The sequence below is a fragment of the Microcaecilia unicolor genome, chromosome 11, assembly GCF_901765095.1.
Source record: "Microcaecilia unicolor chromosome 11, aMicUni1.1, whole genome shotgun sequence".
Taxonomy (NCBI): Eukaryota; Metazoa; Chordata; class Amphibia; order Gymnophiona; family Siphonopidae; genus Microcaecilia; species Microcaecilia unicolor.
In genome coordinates, this window is record NC_044041.1 from 62,034,333 (window position 1) to 62,054,881 (window position 20,549).

Below are 20,549 nucleotides of genomic sequence, written 5' to 3' on the forward strand. Positions count from 1 at the left end.
CAGAAAAGCAGGATAACCCTTATGGTAAAATTCCACCTCCTCTTTTCCTACCTGAAAATTGTGGACCCTTCTTTGATTCATTAATCCATTGATAAAATCTTCCCGGGCTGATCAGTGGCAGAGCTGGTGACTGCCATGTGGCGAGGGCTGAGTCTGGGGATGCCATGGAGACAGGAGAAGGGAGTCATGGTCACCGGGCAATGGCAATACCTAGTGGCCAGATTTAGGGCTCATGACGTAGCTTTCCAGAAAGACCCTTGGTGTATGGTCCCCAGTCCCAAACCATCATGCAATGACTGGGCTGAGTGAATTAATACAGATATTAAATAAGGGAAAATTGAAGGCTCACATGTTGGTTCTGATTGAATCGGGTGAAAATAAATCTTTTCACATATGCCAACAGGGATTTATTTGAAGGTTCAGAAATTACCACTATCACACGGAGACATCTTATCTGATTCATAAAAAGGTTTTCTGTGGCTTTGTTTGGTGGAGTGATACAGAAGAGCTTTGAAGCTGTAGTCACTTCTCTTGGATATGGAGACATTACAGTGACCTATGAATTGTACTAAAATATGGTAATACCAGAGCTCTGAGTTGTATGTCACTATAAGGGGGATTCTGTCTGTGGCTTTTTTTTCTTTGTACTGTAGCAGATTTTCCCTGGGTGTTTTGAGGGAGGAGGCAATATGCTTGGAGATTATTTTGGGGTTGTAGCCTTTCTGTTCGAAGGATGCAGTCAGGGTTTTGAGGTGTCTGTCTCTGTCCCCTGGGTCAGAGCAGATGCGGTGGTATCTTGTAGCTTGGCTGTAAATAATGGATCTTTTTGTATGTGAAGGGTGGAAGCTAGAGTTGTGGAGGTAGCTGCATTTGTCTGTGGGTTTCTTGTATATGGATGTTTATATATAGCCATCGCTGATTGAGACTGTGGTGTCAAAAAAATTGACTTTTTCTGGGGAGTAGTCAATTTTGAATCTGATTGTAGGCTGGTATGTATTGAAGGAATTGTAAAATTGTTTCAGAGTTTCTTCCCCCCCCAGTCCAAATCATAAAAATGTCATCAATGTACCGGTAGTATATTAAGGGTTTGGTCTGATAAAGATAAATTACATATTACTAACAATAGCTCTGCAAGTTAATTTTTCAATTCTATCAAGTACTCTGGGATGTACACCATCTGGTCCAAGCGATTTGCTACTCTTCAATTTGTCAACTTGCCTCATTACATCATCCAGGTTTACAGAGATTTGATTCAGTCTCTGACTCATCAGCATTGAATACCATTCCTGGCACTGGTATCTCCCCTACATCTTCCTTGGTGAAGACCGAAGCAAAGAATTCATTTCATCTCTTCATTATGTCCTTGGCCTTGTCTTCCCTGAGTGTCCCTTATACCCCTCTGTCATCTAGCAGTCCAAATGATCATTTTACCGGCTTTTTGCTTCTAATATACCTTTAAAAATTGTTACTATCCAGCTTATTTTTGAAAGAGAAGGCTGGCCATCTTCCGACACAAATCGGCAGATGGCCAGCCATCTCTCTTGGACGGCAAAATTGGCATAATTGAAAGCCGATTTTGCCGGCCTCAACTGCAGTCCATTGCGGAGCCGGCCAAACTTCAAGAGGGCGTGTCGACAGGGTACAGAAGGCGGGACGGAGCGTGCTTAAGAAATGGCCAGCTTCGCCCAATAATGGGAAAAAGAAAGCCGGCCCTGATAAGCATTCGGCCGACTTTACTTGTTCCCTTTTTTTTCATGACCAAGCCTCAAAAAGGTGCCCCAACTGACTAGATGACCACCGGAGGGAATCGGGGATGACCTCCCCTTACTCCCCCATTGGTCACCAGCCCCCTCCCACCCAGAAAATAAAAAACATTTTTTTTGCTAGCCTCTATGCCAGCCTCAAATGTCATACCCAGCTCCCTGACAGCAGTATGCAGGTCCCTGGAGCAGTTTTTAGTGGGTGCAGTGCACTTCAGGCAGGTGGACCCAGGCCCATCCCCCCCTACCTGTTACACTTGTGGTGGTAAATGGGAGCCCTCCAACCCCCCCCAAAAAACCCACTGTACCCACATGTAGGTGCCCACCTTCACCCATAAGGGCTATGGTAATGGTGTAGAGTTGTGGGGAGTGGGTTTTGGGGGGATTTGGGGGGGCTCAGCACCCAAGGTAAGGGAGCTATGCACCTGGGAGCTATTTTAATTTTATTTTTTAATTTTTAGAAGTGCCCCCTAGGGTGCCTGGTTGGTGTCCTGGCATGTGAGGGGGACCAGTGCACTACAAATGCTGGCTTCTCCCATGACCAAATGCCTTGAATTTGGCCGGGTTTGAGATGGCCGGCCTCGGTTTCCATTATTGGCGAAAACCGAGGCTGGCCATCTCTGACATTTGGCTGGCCCCAACCGTATTATCGAAACGAAAGATGGCCGGCCATCTACGGTCAGCCCCGGCCCTTCACGGCGCCGTCCTCGGAGATGGGTGCCCTTAGAGATGGGCGCCCCCGGTTGAAAATGCCCCTCCACCTGTTTTTGCACAATGCAATCTTCTTTTCAAAGTCTCTCTTTGCCGTAAAAGGGGCAAACAAGGAAGACAAAGACGTAGCGGAGAGACTGAATGAATTCTTTGCTTCGGTCTTCACCGAGGAAGATTTGGGTGGGATACCGGTGTCGGAAATGGTATTTCAAGCGGACGAATCGGAGAAACTTACTGACTTCACGGTAAACCTGGAGGACTTAATGGGGCAGTTCAGCAAACTGAAGAGTAGCAAATCTCCTGGACCGGATGGTATTCATCCTAGAGTACTGATAGAACTGAAAAATGAGCTTGCGGAGCTCTGCTAGTGATATGCAACTTATCCTTAAAATCGAGCGTGGTACCGGAAGATTGGAGGGTGGCCAATGTAACGCTGATTTTTTAAAAAGGCTCCAGGGGAGATCCGGGAAATTATAGACTGGTGAGTCTGACATCAGTGCCTGGGAAAATGGTAGAGGCTATTATTAACAAAATTACAGAGCACATCCGAGGACATGGATTACTGAGACCAAGTCAGCACGCTTTAGTGTGGGGAAATCTTGCCTGACCATTTTACTTCAATTCTTTGAAGGAGTAAACAAACATGTGGACAAAGGGGAACTGGTTGATATTGTGTATCTGGATTTTCAAAAGGCGTTTGACAAGGTACCTCATGAAAGGCTACAGAGGAAATTGGAGGGTCATGGGATAGGAGGAAATGTCCTACTGTGGATTAAAAACTGGTTGAAGGATAGGAAACAGAGAGTGGTGTTAAATGGGCAGTATTCACAATGGAGAAGGGTAGTTAGTGGGGTTCCTGAGGGGTCTGTGCTAGGACCGCTGCTTTTTAATATATTTATAAATGATTTAGAGATGAGAGTAACTAGTGAGGTAATTAAATTTGCTGATGACACAAAGTTATTCAAAGTTGTTAAATCGCGACAGGATTGTGAAAAATTACAAGAGGACCTTACAAGACTGGGAGACTGGGCGGCTAAATGGCAGATGACGTTTAAGGTGAGCAAGTGCAAGGTGATGCATGTGGGAAAAAAGAACCCGAATTATAGCTACGTCATACAAGGTTCCACGTTAGGAGTTACGGACCAAGAAAGGGATCTGGGTGTCGTCGTCGATAATACGCTGAAACCTTCTGCTCAGTTTGCTGCTGCGACTAGGAAAGCGAATAGAATGTTGGGTATTATTAGGAAAGGTATGGAAAACAGGTGTGAGTATGTTATAATGCCATTGTATCGCTCCATGTTGTGACCGCACCTTGAGTATTGTGTTCAATTCTGGTCGCCGCATCTCAAGAAAGATATAGTAGAATTGGAAAAGGTGCAGCGAAGGGCGACTTCCCTATGAAGAAAGATTAAGGAGGCTAGGGCTATTCAGCTTGGAGAAGAGACGGCTGAGGGGAGACATGATAGAGATATATAAAATAATGAGTGGAGTGGAACAGGTGGATGTGAAGCATCTGTTCACGCTTTCCAAAAATACTAGGACTAGGGGGCATGTGATGAAACTACAGTGTAGTAAATTTACAACAAATCGGAGAAAATATTTCTTCACCCAACGTATAGTTAAACTCTGGAATTCGTTGCCGGAGAAAGTGGTGAAGGCGGTTAGCTTAGCAGAGTTTAAAAAGGGGTTGGACGGTTTCCTAAAGGACAAGTCCATAAACCGCTACTAAATGGACTTGGGAAAAATCCACAATTCCAGAAATAACATGTATAGAATGTGTGTACGTTTGGGAAGCTTGCCAGGTGCCCTTGGCTTGGATTGGCCGCTGTCGTGGACAGGATGCTGGGCTCGATGGACCCTTGGTCTTTTCCCAGTATGGCATTACTTATATATTAGCGCTTTGCATTTGGCTTGCCATTCCTTATGCTGTTTCTCATTATTTTCAGTTGGATCCTTCTTCCATTTTCTGAAGGATTTTCTTTTAGCTCTAATAGCTTCCTTCACCCCACTTTTTAACTATGCTGGCTGTCGTTCGGTCTTCCTTCCTCCTTTTTTAATATATGGAATATATTTGGCCTGGGCTTCCAGGATGGTATTTTTGAACAGCATCCACACTGGATGTAAATTTTTGACCTTCGCTGCTGCTCCTCTAATTTTTTTTTAAACCATTCTCCTCATTTTATCATAGTCTCCTATTTGAAAGTTAAATGCTAACGTATTGGATTTCCTGTGTGTACTTACTCCAGAGATTATATCAATTCTGACCTTGTTATGATCACTGTTATCAAGTGGCCCCAGCACCATTACCTCTTGCACCAGATCATGCACTTTACTAAGGATTAGGGCTAGAATTGTTCCCCCTCTTGTTAGTTCTGAACCAGCTGCTCAATAAAGCATCCTTGATGTCATCAAGGAATTTTACCTCCCTAGCATGCCCTGATGTTACATTTACCCAGTCAATATTGGGGTAATTGAAATCACAATATAACGGGAGTAGTAGAATATAACTCTAGAAAATTCAATGTGGGATAAGGAGAACACAATTAAATATCATGAAAAAAAAAAAAGAAAGAAAGAAAGCTGAGAAAAATACCTCAGTCAAAAACGAGCATAACTTTTCAAATTGATTCGCATTAATCATTGGTCAAGAAAAAACTCCGCTTTCATAATATTTCTATTTCTATTTGTGTTTCATATACTGCAAAGCAAACTCTCCTGAAGGATTCAGGAACCTTTTACAAAGCTGACGGTAAACGCTGAGATGCCCATAGGAATATAATGGGCATTTCAGTGTTTACTGCCAGTTGATTTTTACCGCGAACTAAAAATGCTAGTGCAGCTTTTGTAAAAGACCCCCTCAAAGCAGTTTACAGAAAAGAGTAACCTAACAATCTGAGGGAAGTTTACATCTGAAATTATTCATCAACAATATTAAAAATTCACATCTGCTAAACTGTCTCATAGATTCATTCTTATAATCGTAGTGATGTTAAACAGAAATGTCTTTAAGGCTTTCCTGAAAGCTAAACATGATGGTTGGAATCTAATTTCCTGAGAAAGTTCATTCCAAACCTTGACAGCTTGAAATGAAAATTTTATTTATTTATTTTTTATTTATTTATTGCATTTGTATCCCACATTTTCCCACCTCTTTGCAGGCTCAATGTGACTTACAATACATCATGAATAGTAGAAATATATAAGAAAATAGACATTTAGTATTGCAAAAAGATCTTGGGTAAACATGATAATGATAAAGCATGATAATAGCATAACAAGCAAATATTGTAGGCAGTTCTGGATATATGTGTAGGAGTTCACATTTGTTGATCTTTGTGGTATGCCTTGTTAAAGAGATGGGTCTTCAATAGTTTGCGGAAGTTAGTTAGTTCATAGATCATTTTTAAGTTACGCGGCAGCGTGTTCCAGAATTGTGTGCTCAAGTAGGAAAAGGTTGATGCATGCATCAGTTTATATTTTAGACCTTTGCAGTTGGGGAAGTGAAGATTAAGGAATGTGCGGGATGTATTTTTAGCGTTCCTGGATAGACTTTAAGCACATATTTTTAGGATCCAGAAATCCGATTTTTAGGATCCAGAAACTGATGCTACTCCTAACGGTTGGAAAGTTCAATAGCTCCACCACATCCTCAGAATTCAAACCGTGAAGTGATTTAAAAACCAAGCAGGCAATTTTAAATTTAATGCACTGTTGAATAGGTAGCCAGTGTAAATTCCTCATAGAGGTAGTAACAGAGTCTAACGGCCATGTTCTGCAACAATTGCAAACAGCATTGTAAATTATACCAAAATGCCGATATATAAAGAATTACAATAACAATGGAAGTAAAATTGCTTGAGACAGGATCCTAAAATTGTGAGAATGAAGAGCTGCTCTAATAGCTCTGAGCTGCCTACATTTGAAGAAAGATTTCTTGCTGAGTGCACAAATCTGTTTGTTATAAGATAAATTTGATTCCAAGATTATTCCCAATATTTAGACTGATTGTCAATAGTTAACTTTTCACCTGTAGGGAGCAGTAGTTCTTTACCTAAGCTTCCATCAACAGTGCCAAGCCATAAAACGTTTGTTTTTTTGTTTAATCTTAAGCAGTGTGCAGGTATTCATCTGTCTATGACTAATATGTAATATTTCAAGGAGGCCAAGGTATCTTCCAAGTATCCCAAAATATATCATCTGCATACAATAAGGTCATAATGTTTGGATCTTCAAAAAGGGAGCAAAATGATCTTAAATAGATATTAAATAAAAGTGGGGAAAGCAGGGAGCAGCCTTGTGGTATCCCACATCCTGGATTCCAATTTGACGGAAAACATAATTTTCCCCCCTTGACACAATAAGATCCAGTACTCAAAAATTGTTCAAACCAGTGCAAGACTGTACCAGCTATTCCTAGCTCACCTAGGGCCCTGTTTATTAAGGTGTGCTAGCGTTTTTACTGCATAATAAATATTAGCGTGTGCTAAACGCTAGAGACACCCGTATATTCCTATGGGTGTCTCTAGCATTTAGCGTGCTCTAATCATTAGCATATGCTAAAAACGCTACCATGCCTCTAGCGCGGCATAGTAAAGAGGGCCCCTAATTTGAGCATTAATAAGAAATGGTTTATTGCATGAAAGGCTACAGAAATATCAAATTGCAGTAAAACAGTTTGCTGTCCTTTACTTGTGACCTGTTTAACCTGAGATGTTAGGGACAGGATCAGAGTTTCAGTACTGTGTCTTGGACTAAAGCCATGTTGATTTTTATGCAGAATATTGTATGTCTCTAAAAAAAAAAGAAAGATTTTAATTGCTCGTTAACCAGGAACTCAAACAACTTGGCTCCAGGAGATATTTGCAACTGGACAATAATTCTCCACCTGTCACGCTTCTCACGAAACACTGGGTTTGTGAGCCCTTGGGCCACTGCCGAGGAGCGGCAGTGGCAGCGGCAGCAGCAGGAGAATCACCCAAACAGGAGACAAGGCAGAACACAGACCAACTGGTACAACCCGGACTGGAGCGGCTGGGCTGGACCAGAAGCAAAAGCAGTAAGTAGGAGAATAGTCCACGAACCCAGCAGAGTCTTACTGGCAGGCAGCAAAGCAGAAGAAAAACCTGGAACCACACAGAGTCTATAGGCTGGCGGCAAACAGAAGTAAACCAGGAATCAAGCATGGACTTAGGCAGGCAGCAAACAGTAGAATAAACCAGGAAACCAGCAGGGTCTTGGGCAGGCAGCAGACAGTAGAATAAACCAGGAAACCCGCAGGGTCTAGCTGAAGCTGAAAGTAGCAAGGTTAGCACTGCAACAAACTCTCACAGATGAAACTCTTCTGAGGACCTCTGTTGCAAGGCAAACTAGAAAGCTTCTAGGTGGTTAATAAAGGCAAAATACAAGGGAGGTCACCAGGTACGGGTACTGCTTAGTTCCAAAAACTCCCAAGACAGTCTGGAAGGCTGGAAGATCCAAACCGGACCGGAATACCTTCTGGAACATGGGAAACAGCAAGCAGTCAGTCCATAGCAGCCACCAGGTCTAACCACTAGGTGGCAAGGTGAATAAGAGCATGAAACATGGGCACAATCGTGACACCACCACAGTTAAATCAGCACTCAGAGATTTAGGAAGAGAAGTTAATATGATGTCTGAGAAATTTTCCAAATAACTACCTGATTGTAATATTAAATTTACAAACTAAAGAGGTCTTTTACTAAGGTGCGCTAGCGTTTTTAGCTCACACTAAAAATCAGCTGGCGCTAAACTCCGAAACGCCCATTGGGCATCTCAATATTTAGCACCAGCTGATTTTTAATGTGTAGCTCACCGTTCAGTGAATACAAAACATTAGTAGGAGCTCTGGCTAACAAATAAGGACAGATGCCCAATAAGCAGAAGTTCCTACTGAGTAAACACAGCATTTTCTTAATTGATTGAAATTGGCTTAAAATTATTCCACAATCTGTCCCCAGGAATTTCGTTCATACAGGGCCTCTTTCACAAAGCCTCACTACCAATTCCTGGTGTGGCAAATGAGAGGAAGCCTATTCAATTCCTATGGGCTTACTCTCATTTGCCGCACGAGAATCGCTAGCGCAACTTGGTAGAAGAAGCCCACGATTGGTTACTGATGAAATTAGGGCAGTTTCTGGCTTAATCACTGGAAAAGATTGTCTAATTTTATTTACTTTATTTTGGAAGAACTGTGCTAATTGTTCGGCACCAGGTTGTAATGTCTCAGGGATCATAAGTACAGTATGGAGCTCATTTTCAAAAGAGAAAAATGCCCAAAAAGTGGCATAAATCTGTATCTGGATGTTTTTTCTCACAAAAACATCCAAATTGGTATTTTCAAAACCAATTTTTAAGACGTTTTTCTACGAAATCCGTCAGAAGTGCATTCAAATCACAAGGGGACATGTCAGGGGCGTGTTGAGGGCGGGATCTGGGCTTTCCTAATATTTGGACATTTATCAGCCATAATGGAACAGAACAAAACTAGACCTGTTTTTATAACGAATAAGACACAAAAAGTACTACTACTACTACTACTTAACATTTCTAAAGCGCTACTAGGGTTACGCAGCGCTGTACAATTTTTTTTTTTTTAATGCATTTAATTAAATTTTTACAAGTCATGTACAAACTTGAACAAGCAATACGGAACTTAAATTATAAACACAATTATATTTTTATAAGAAAAACATTTTCCCCCCCTCTTTAGACCACTATAAAGAAGGCCACATGAAAGAAAATACATGGAGAAATGCTAAGGAAAACATTTAAAAAAAAAACAATATAGCTTAGCACTCATCTATCCAAACTAAATATACCCGATTAGTTGGTTCTAGCCAGCAACCAATTTCTTCATTTTTATAAATTCACTAAGATGTTCAGGTTGAAAAAAAATGTATTTTATCCCCAAAAATTTAATCACGCATTTACAAGGATAATTAAGATAGTATAACGCTCCCAGAGCCAAAGTTTCAGCCCTAAGAGCTAGAAAAGCTCTCCTTCTCTCCTGGGTTGATCTAGTTACATCTGGAAACATCCAAATCTTTTTACCCAGGAAGAGTGTCTTTGAATTTCTAAAATATAGGCGTTTAATTGCCTCCAGGTCTTGCTCAAATACAAACGTCACCATCAAAGTCATCCTTTCAGATTCTTCGGATATAGAAGCCTCTAAGAAATCGGTCAAATTCAAAGTATCTTTATTTACTCTTGGTGGGTCAGGCACCTCCGGAGGTTGTTGTAAGTCTTTCTTTGGTAGAATATAATAAATTTTACTTATTGGCGGAAACGTTTCTGGGGAATAATGTAAAATCTCCATTAAGTATTTCTTAAATGCATCCAGAGGGCTGACTCCCACAGACTTTGGAAAATTCAAAAAACGTAGAGTTAATCTACGCTGAAAATTTTCAATTTGTTCTATTTTCCGGTGAATAAAGGTTCTGTCTTTGACTGTAGTTATGTTGAACTCCTGAAGAGTTTTCAATTCTAATTTTAAATCTTTAACCTGCGAACCAAATTCTTGTTTTATATTTTCCATATTTATAGAAAGTGAATCAACTTTACTTACTAGAGATGAAACTTCTTTTGTTGAATTGACCACTGACATGTCCAAACGCTGGAGAGTTTCCCAGATTCTCTCCAGCGTCACCGTCCCAGATCTAGTGATTGAAGCACTTGGCTGAGGAAGGGGAACGTTCTCTCCCTTCCCTCCGTCGGTATTCGCCACCTCCACTCCTCGCTCCGAGGGCCCCTGCAAAACCACTTCCGGTCCCGGGAACCCTCTCTGAGGGTAGCGTCTTTCGGGCTGGGGCGGTGGATCGAGTTCCGGAGGAGATAAGGTAACATCAAGTCCAAAGCTCCGTTGGTCTCCTCCCAATGGGGCTGCTGGACTGCCACCGGATTTCGGGGTAGATGTAGTCGTGGTGTATCGCTCCATTGTTTGTTGCCTAACGGGCTGTCTGGGCAGCGAGGACTCACCCCTGACGGACCCTTTGCGCTTTGTATGCGGCATCACTTAGAAGAAGAAATGTTTAGCAAACTAAACTCTGGAGTTCTCAACCCACGATCTTGTGTGCCGCCATCTTGTCACGTGACCCCCATTCAAATTCCCAGCGCTGTACAATTTAACATAGAGGGACAGTCCCTGCTCAAAGAGCTTACAGTCTAAAAGACAAGTGAACGGTCAGTCCGATAGGGGCAGTCAAATTGTGGCCATCTGGATTTACTGAACGGTAGGAGTTAGGTGCCGAACGCAGCATTGAAGAGGTGGGTTTTAAGCAAAGACTTGAAGATGGGCAGGGAGGGGGCTTGGCATATGGGCTCAGGAAGGTTGTTCCAAGCATAGGGTGAGGCGAGGCAGAATGAGCGGAGCCTGGAGTTGGCGGTGGTGGAGAAGGGTACTGAGAGGAGGGATTTGTCCTGTGAACGGAGGTTTCGGGCGGGAACGTAAGGGGAGATGAGGGTAGAAAGGTAGTGAGGGGCAGCAGACTGAGTGCATTTGTAGGTAAGAAGGTGACCTAAATGTCCAGATGACCACTGTAGGGAATCAGGGATGACCTCTCCTTACTCCCCCCAGTGGTCAGTAACCCCCTCCCATCCACCCCCACCAAAAAAAATGTGATTTAAAACATTACTTGCCAACCTCTATGCCAGCTTCAGATGTTATACTCAGGTCCATTAGAGCAGCTTGCAGGTCCCTGGAGTAGTCTACTGGTGGGTGCAGTGCACTGCAGATAGGTGGACCCAGGCCCATACCTCCCCCTACCTGTTACACTTGTGGAGGAAACTGTGAGTCCTCCAAAACTCACCAGAAATCCACTGTACCCACATATAGGTGCCCCCTTCAGCCGTAAGGGCTATGGTAGTGGTGTACAGTTGGGGGTAGTTTGTTTTGGGTGGGGTTTGGGAGGCTCAATAGAGAAGATAAAGGAGCAATGGTGAGATGTGTACCTGGGAGCATTTTATGAAATCCACTGCAGTGCCCCCTAGGGTGTCCTATTGCTTTCCTGGGATGTTTGGGGGACCAGTCTACTAAAAATGATGGCTCCTCCTACATCCCAATTACTTGATTTTGTGCATTTTTCACTTGAATGGGTTTTTTTTTTGTTTTGTTTTTTAATGAACCAAAAAAACAAAACGTCCAAATCACAAAACATTGTTCAAAATAGTATTTTCGGGGAAAAAAAAGACATTTTTCTTTTTTGAAAATGACCTTCTTTCCTATTCAGATTTTGAACATTTTTTGCAAAACATCCAAAGTCAGATAGACATCATATCAAAAAAGTCCCTCCACCTGTATGTCATATTATTAAAAATTTTTTTAAAGCATTTTATTGGAATTCTCAGAATTTTCTATTTCAAAATCAAAAAATGTTTTCTTAGCTAAATTGATTTGTGCCTTATAGTCCCTGACTTCCTTCCTCCAAAGCATAAAAAGCCGGTGATCCAAAATCACCACAGTGAAAAATATTAAACAAACATTGGTTCCAACTCACTCTTTTATTTATAAAACACCTTGCAACAATAACATTAAGGAAGCACTTATCTTCAAAATGATTCTTCAGCTGGAACAGAGCAATGAACATCCAAAAATATCCGACAGGGGTTCCCTGTTTCGCTACTTGCTGCATCAGGACCGGAGCTTCCTTTTTCATGGAGCCATTTTGGAAATCTCTCTACCTGCCTCAGCTCCTCCAAATCTGCTGCTCTATTTATTTATTTACAAGGGCTTGATATACCGCATGTGCCAAAAACTGGCTTCTAAGTGGTTTACATAAAAACAAAGTTTTAGCTGCCCATTCCCTGAGTGCTAGGAGCTCTTTGCACTGAGAACACACATATAACCTCACCAACTGGGAAATAATCAAACATGTGACAGTGTAAAAGACTGGATAGCCCCATCTCACTGCATCTTATTATTGGTGATTTCATAATTAAGTTACTAATGGAGTGGGAACATGTAAATTAAAGTCTCCTAATATTGCTAGTTATATGTTAGGCTAATATTTAGTTTTTATTATTAATTTTTGTAATGTTATTAGTATGTCTAGTATAGATCTAAGTAGACTGTATTTCTAAGAGTTAATTACTGGCTGATAGAAATGCCCTAATTACATTTATAGCCTCCTAATTGGTTCAAAGACCCATAAATCAGAGATCAGGCCTGGGATGGGGGCGAATTAAAGACGAAACTGAGGCTCCCTGTGCCTATTAGCTGTGCTTTATACTGATACTATGCTTTATATGCTACAAAAAACTATTTCTTAAACTCCATTGCTAACCCCCAAATTATGTTGTCCAAATATGCATGTCAAAATTTGTGCACACTGCTGTTTGGTACACACAAGTTAATTAGTTAACAAGCCAGTCAGCGTTGATAATTGGCCCCTGACAAGCAATTAACAGCACTAGTTGGACTTTTTGCGCATATCTCCCTATGCATTTTCTAGAAAGTAATGCGATATTTTCCAAGGTGCACAACTGCAAAAGGCATACGATGAGGGGGCGTGTCCAAAATGTATGTGAGCTGTTATAGAATCACACCTGATTATACAGAAAATGGCCATACAGTTTGGGCCTCAAACCCAAATTAGGGGGCCCATGCCCTCAAGGCCCCCTGTAGCTACACCACTGGCTTGGCTGTTACACAGGGAGGTGAGGCAAGTGAGACATTCCTCCTCAAAGGTCCTCCTGGCTCTCAGCTCTCCAATGAGGGCATCCAGAAGCCAATTGAGCTCTGTGACCTCTTCCATGAGCAGGCCTCGCTCCTGGTGGATGTCATGAGTGGTGCACACCAGAAGTGGGTCAGCAAACAGGGTGCTAAGAATTATTAGGAAAGGGATAGAAAATAAGACCAAGAATACTATAATGCCTCTGTATCGCTCCATGGTGTGACCTCACCTTGAGTATTGCATTTAATTCTGGTCACCTCACCGTACTCCAAAAAGATATAGTGGAATTTAGAAAAGATTCAAAGAAGGGCAACCAAAATGATGAAGGGAATGGAACTCCTCTCATTTGAGGAAAGGCTAAAGAGGTAAAGGGCTCTTCAGCTTGGAAAAGAGATGGCTGAGGGAGGATATGATTGAGTGATGTTCAAAAAGTACAAAGACTAGGGGACACTCAATGAAATTACACAGAAATACTTTTGAAACAAACAGGAGGAAATATTTTCACTCAAAGAATACTTAAGCTTTGGAACACATTGCCGGAGGATGTGATAATAGTGGTTAGACTATGTGGGCTTAAAAAAGGTTTGGACAAGTTCCTGGAGGAAAGGTTCATAGTCTGTTATTGAGATGGACATGGACATGGGGGGAGCCACTGCTTGCCCTGGGATTGGTAGCATGGAATGTTGCTACTAATTGGGTTTCTGCCAGGTGCTTGTGACCTGGATTGGCCACTGTTAGAAGCAGGACACTGGGCTAGATGGACCATTGGTGTGACCCACTATGGATATTCTTATGTTCCGCCTAAGTGCTATTCTATAAATACATGTATATCATACATAGCGTGTATTTTACAGATAGGCACACACATAGGCAGAGTCTGGGCAGAGCTCACATTTATTTATTTTATTATTTATTTTATTTATTGCATTTGTATCCCACATTTTCCCACCTCTTTGCAGGCTCAATGTGGCTTACATTACATCATGAATAGTGGAAATACATTAGAAAATAGATATTTAGTATTGCATAAGGATCTTGGGTAACATGATAATGATAAAGCATGATAGTAGTATAACAAGCAAATATCGTAAAGCAATTCTGGATATATGTGTAGGAGTTCACATTTGTTGACCTTTGTGGTATACCTTGTTAAAGAGATGGGTCTTCAGTAGTTTGCGGAATTTAGTTAGTACTTTTAAGTTACAGAATACTACAGCCTACATGTGTTGTTATCAGAAATTAGGCACATACACATATGTCAGTGCTATGCTGGTGAAAACTGCTTGTGCCTAACTTATAAGCATATCTTTTTGCTGTTACATCAGCATTACATAAATCAGAGGTTCTCAACCCAGTCCTTGGGACACAACTATCCAATCAGATTTTCAAGTTACCCACAATGAATATGCATGAAATAGATTTGCATTCCCTACCTGTCAGACTTGTGAGTTCTTGTACCAAGTAGAGTGCTGCTGAGCCCGGTACTCGGACCAGGTTCTGCTTGGCGGCCGGACAACCCCGGGTTTCACCTGCACTGACTGCCGTTCTCCAGAAGTTGAACCCCTAGGTGCGTGCGGCCTGCAGGGCTTACGAGACGGAGCAGGAAGCGGGGTGGTGAACGTAACGACCAGACAGGCAGCAGGCAAGACAGTGATCCAGGTACAAGCAAAGTCAATAGGCAGGCAGCAGGCAAGGGAGTAATCCAGGAACAGGCAATGTTAACAGGCAGGCAGCAGGCAGGGGAGTAATCCAAGTATAGGCAATGTCAATAGGCAAACAACAGGCAAGAGAGTAATCCAGGCACAGGTCAGTCAATAGGCAGGCAGCAGGTCAAGAGAGTAATCCAGGTATGGGCAAAGTCAGTAGGCAGGCAGCAGGCAAGAGAGTAATCCAGGCACAGGCAAAGTCAGCAACGAGGAACAAAGTAGAGAAGAAGCACACTACTGAGCAAGTAACAACTACCAAAGTAGAAGCCAAAGCAAGGAGTCCAGTAAGACCTCAGCTGATAAAGTACTGGTATCTGACATCAGCAGGGACCAGCAGGGAAAAGGAGCACAGCCATAGGACAAGAGCAAGGGAAGGAGGAACCAGAAGACCAATAGGAAAGAAGCAAGGGAAGCCAGGCAGAGGGAGCAGACTCAGGTGCATGGAAGCAAAGCAATCAAGGAGCCTGCAGCCAGAGAAGAATTACATACACATGGCTCAGGGCTGTGCCAGTCAAGTGTGCATGTCGACAGGCCCCCGCGCAGCCCAAGGATGCCGCTTGCGTTGAGGTAGGGGACATGACACTACCTCCATTTTATCAAACATATCACATGCATATTCATTGTCGGTATCTGGAAAACAGAGTGGCCTAGTGGTTAGGGTGGAGGACTTTGGTCCTGGGGAACTGAGGAACTGAGATTGATTCCCACTTCAGGCACAGGCAGCTCCTTGTGACTCTGGGCAAGTCACTTAACCCTCCATTGCCCCAGGTACAAATAAGTACCTGTATATAATATGTAAGCCGCATTGAGCCTGCCATGAGTGGGAAAGTGCGGGGTACAAATGTAACAAAAAAACAAACAAACAAAAAAAAAATGACTGGCTAGGTGTGTCCCAAGGACTGGATTGAGAATGCTTGCTATAACGGAAAGAAGGTGCCCAGGTACATAATTACCAGTATAATGTGCTCCCCACCCTCTGTGCCATGTCTCTGGGGCATTTGCTTGAATAATGATTTAGGGTATGTTCCAAAAACAATTCTCATTACAATTTTATTTAAACATGTCCAAAATCTATGTTGTAAAGAATGAAGAATAAAGCCAGCACTTACACTGCAGACAAGGCAGCAAAACATCTCTTTGGTTGGTGGGGCCAAGCTCTGTCCCCAACTCCACCAAACCCTGCCCAAACTCCTCCCCAGCTCTCACCACTGATTTTAGTCATTTTTTCATACCAGGTTCATGACCTTTTCCCTTCCTACCCCTCTCAACAGTCCAGCATCTCCCTTTTCCCTCTCTACCCCCAACAGTCTAGCATCTCCCTTTTATCGCCCTAACCCCCCCCCCCAAAGCCCAGCATCTTCCTTTTTCCTCTCTATCACTGCCCCCAATATTCTAGCATCTTCCTTTTCTCTCCCTAACTCCAAAGTCCAGCATCTTTCTTTTCCCTCTCTATCCCTTTCCCCAATAGTCCAGCATCTCCCTTTTCCCTCTCTTGTATGAGGAATGGTTAAAGAGGTTAGGGCTCTTCAGCTTGGAAAAGAGACAGATGAGGGAGATATGATTGAAGTCTACAAAATCCTGAGTGGTGTAGAATGAGTAGAAGTAAATCGATTTTTTACTCGTTCCAAAATTACAAAGACTAGGGGACACTCGAGGAAGTTACATGGAAATACTTTTAAAACAAATAGGAGGAAATATGTTTTCACTCAACAAATAGTTAAGCAATGGAATTCTTTGCCGGAGGATGTGGTAACAGCGGTTAGTGTATCTGGGTTTATAAAAGGTTTGGACAAATTCCTGGAGGAAAACTCTATAGTCTGCTATTGAGACAGACATGTGAAGCAACTGCTTGCCCTGGGATTTGTAGTATGGAGTGTTGCCACAATTTGGGTTTCTGTCAAGTACTTGTGACCTGGCTTGGCTTGGAAACAGGATACTGGGCTAGATGGACCATTGGTCTGACCCAGTATGGCTACTCATATGTAGGGTTACCATATGGCTCCAGAAAAAGGAGGACGGATTGAGCCAGCCGGGTTTTACTTCCATTGCTTTCCATTGAAAGCAATGGAAGTAAAATCCGGCTGGCTCAATTATCCAGCATCTCCCTTTTCCCTCTGTATCCCTACCCCCAACAGTTCCTTTTCCTTTCCATTTATCAGACCGGTGCTCCCACAACCCTCCCCCTTCTGGAGGCAAAGAGTAAAGTGGATGCAGTGCCAGCTGCAGGGCATAGAACAGGCTCATGCTCATGCAGTGTCATGTTCTCATCCCCCTCCCCCCCCCCCCCCCCCCCCAATGTAGGACCTCCTCTCAGGCAGGCTGGGGTGGGATGTGATAGCACACAAGTGTGAGCCTATTCTTCTAAGCCCCACACCAGCACTGAATCTATTTAACTCTTCCTCTCTGGAAGGGGGAAGGTGGTGGTGGCAGTGGCAGCAGCAGAGGTGGGAAGAGGAGAAAGGGAGGTAAGATGTACCACTCCTGTCCTACCGCTGCCACCTAGGCAAGTGCCTAAGTCTGCTGTAGCCGGTGGGCTAGGCTTGTTGGCTCAAAATTTTGATGAGTGGACTGTTTTGCAGAGAAGCATGAAAACTGCAGCTACTGTATCACCCTCTTACTCATCTCTCCTACTATGAAATTCGCTGTAACCAAGATCAACATTTGTGACACCTGTGCAGATGTCCTTGCTATATTTCTTCTGTGTTCTGTTCACTAATATTTTGAACTGTTCCTGCAAAGGTTATTCCTCTTTGGGAGCAGGAAATGATGATTTTGTTCCTTAAGCACTTTGTACTGGTGTGTTTTGGGGTCCAGAGAAGCAGGTGCTGCAGCACTCACCACAACAGCTGAATGATTGTGTAAAGTGTCATTTCATTTTGTTCTGTGTTCTCTGGAGTCCTCTACAGGGAAGTCTGGGTAAGAACTCCAATAAGTTATATCCTGGACAAACATTGTGTAAAATCGTGATATTGCTTCCTGTCCTATGTGCAGGAAGCACACATTTGGCTGCATGGAGAAGCGAAAGAGTTTAGATTGGGTGAGGTAAATTATGCACACATGTTGCACATTCAAATTTTCACACACAATTGCAAAGTATTCAGGGACTTTCTCCCTGCAGTACAAGATTTTCCAAACCTGGTCTGGTAACAGCACACCCAGTGGGGTTTTCAAGATAGCCTCAATGGCTATGCATAAAACATGTCTGTATATAATGGGACTTCAGTGTGTGCACATTCTCATGTGCATGTTAAATACCCGCTCCTCAGCAGTACAGGACAGGAATCAGTGGAAACCAGTAAACTCTTTAGACTACAATAAACGTCTTCACAGTTCTTCAAGATTTTTATTGGCTGTAAATTTTACAGAGAGATAACAAAACTCAGCAACAATGGCACTTGACTCAATTATGGTTACAAAATATTTTACTGAAACATTAAAAATCTTCTTTTGCTCACTAACAAGTGTGTGTGGTGTGTGTGTGTGTGTGTGTACAATAGAATGTGTCAAGATTTACACAAACCAGAACAGTGTTATAAAAGAGTTCAACTACTGTGTTTAAGCAGAGAATACTATCAACGAATTTCTTAGTCTTACAGTGCCTTATAAAAGTTTTCACACCCTTGTAGATTATTTTTTTTCACCTTCTGCTGTCTGGAAGATGCAGTTCAGGGTGTATTGGGGGGGGGGGGGAGTTTGTATACTGATCTACACAGCATACTCTACACTAGTAGTTCCCAAACCTGTTTTGAGGGACCCCCAAACAATCAGGTTTTCACAATATCTGCAAAATACATACTGTACCTTAATGTAACTCACCTTGAGCTACAACTGAAAAAGGCATTAGCCAAATCCTAATAAGTAAATAAAAAAATGAATATTCATGGGAGAAGTATGCATGTTCATTGTGGATATCCTGAAAATCTGGCTGGCTGGGGTCTCCCAGGCTAAGTTTGCGAACCACTACACTATAGCTTCATAAGAACATAAGAGTAGCCATAATGGGTCAGACCAATGGTCCATCTAGCCCAGTATCTTGTTTCCAACAGTGGCAAAGCCAGGTCACAAGTACCTGGCAGAAACCCAAATCATGCAACACTTCATGCTACCAATCCCAGGGCAAGTAGTTTCTTCCCCACGTCTGTTTCAATAGCAGACTATGGACTTTTCCTCCAGGAACTTGTCCAAACCTTTTTTAAACCCGGATATGCTACCGCTGTTACTACATCCTCCGACAAAGAGTTCCACAGCTTAATTATTTGAGTAAAAAAATATTTCCTCCTATTTGTCTTTAAAGTATTTCCATGTAACTTCCTTGAATGTTCCCTAGTCTCTGTACTTTTGGAATGAGTAAAAAAAAATTGATTTACTTCTACTTGTTCTATACCACTTAGGATTTTGAATACCTCAATCATATCTCCCCTCCTCCATTTCTTTTCCAAGCTGAAGAACCTTAACCTCTTTAGCCTTTCCTCAAATGAAAGGAGTTCTATCCCCCCTATCATTTTGGTCGCTCTTCTTTGAACCTTTTCCGATATATCTTTTTTGAGATACGGTGACCAGATTTTAACACAATACTCAAGGTGAGGTCTCACCATGGAGAGATACAGAGGTATTATAGTATTTTTGATCTTATTCACCATCCCTTTCCTAATAATTCCTAGCATCCTGTTTGCTTTTTTTGGCCGCCGCCGTCACCACCACATTGAGCAGAAGATTTCAGCATATTATCTACAACACCTAGATCTTTTTCTGACCCCAAGGTGGATCCTAGCATCAGCTAACTATGATTCGGATTATTCTTTCCAATATGCATTACCTTGCATTTGTCCACATTAAATTTTATCTGCCATTTGGATGCTCAGTCTTCCAAATTCCCAAGGTCTCCCTACAATATTTCACAGTCCACACGTGTTTTAACAACCTTGAATAGTTTTGTGTCATCTGCAAATTTCATCACCTCACTCATTTTGATTTCTATATCATTTATAAATATGTTAAATAGCACCGGTCCCAGTACTGATCCCTGTGGCAATCCACTGTTCATCCTCCTCCACTGAAAGAAATGACTATTTAACCCTACCTTCTGTTTTCTATCCAATAACCAATTCATAATCCACACAACATTGCCTCCTATCCCATGACTTTAATCTTCTCAGGAGTATCTCATGAGGAACTTTGTCAAAAGCTTTCTAAAACTCTAGACACACTACATCAACCGGTTCACCTTTATCCACATGTTTTTTCACGCCTTCAAAGAAATGAAGCAAATTGGTGAGGCAAGACTTCCCTTGGCTGAACTCATGCTGACTCTGTCCCATTAAACCATGTTTGTGTATGTGTTCCGTAATTTTATTATTTATAATAATTTCCACTATTTTGCCCAACACCTACGTCAGGCTTACTGGTCTATGATTTCTCGGCTCACCCCTGGAACCCTTTTTAAAAATTGGCGTCACATTGGCCACCCTCCAATCTTCAGGTACTACAGACAATTTTCATGACAAGTTACATATTACTAACAGCAGTTCACAATTTCATGCTTGAGTTCCTTGAGTACCCTTGGATGTATGCCATCTGGTTCAAGTGATTTGCTACTCTTTAATTTGTCAATTTGGCTCAGTACATCTTCAATGTGAAACAATTTTAGAGAAATTCAAAAGGTAATAAGAATAAGAAGTCATAAA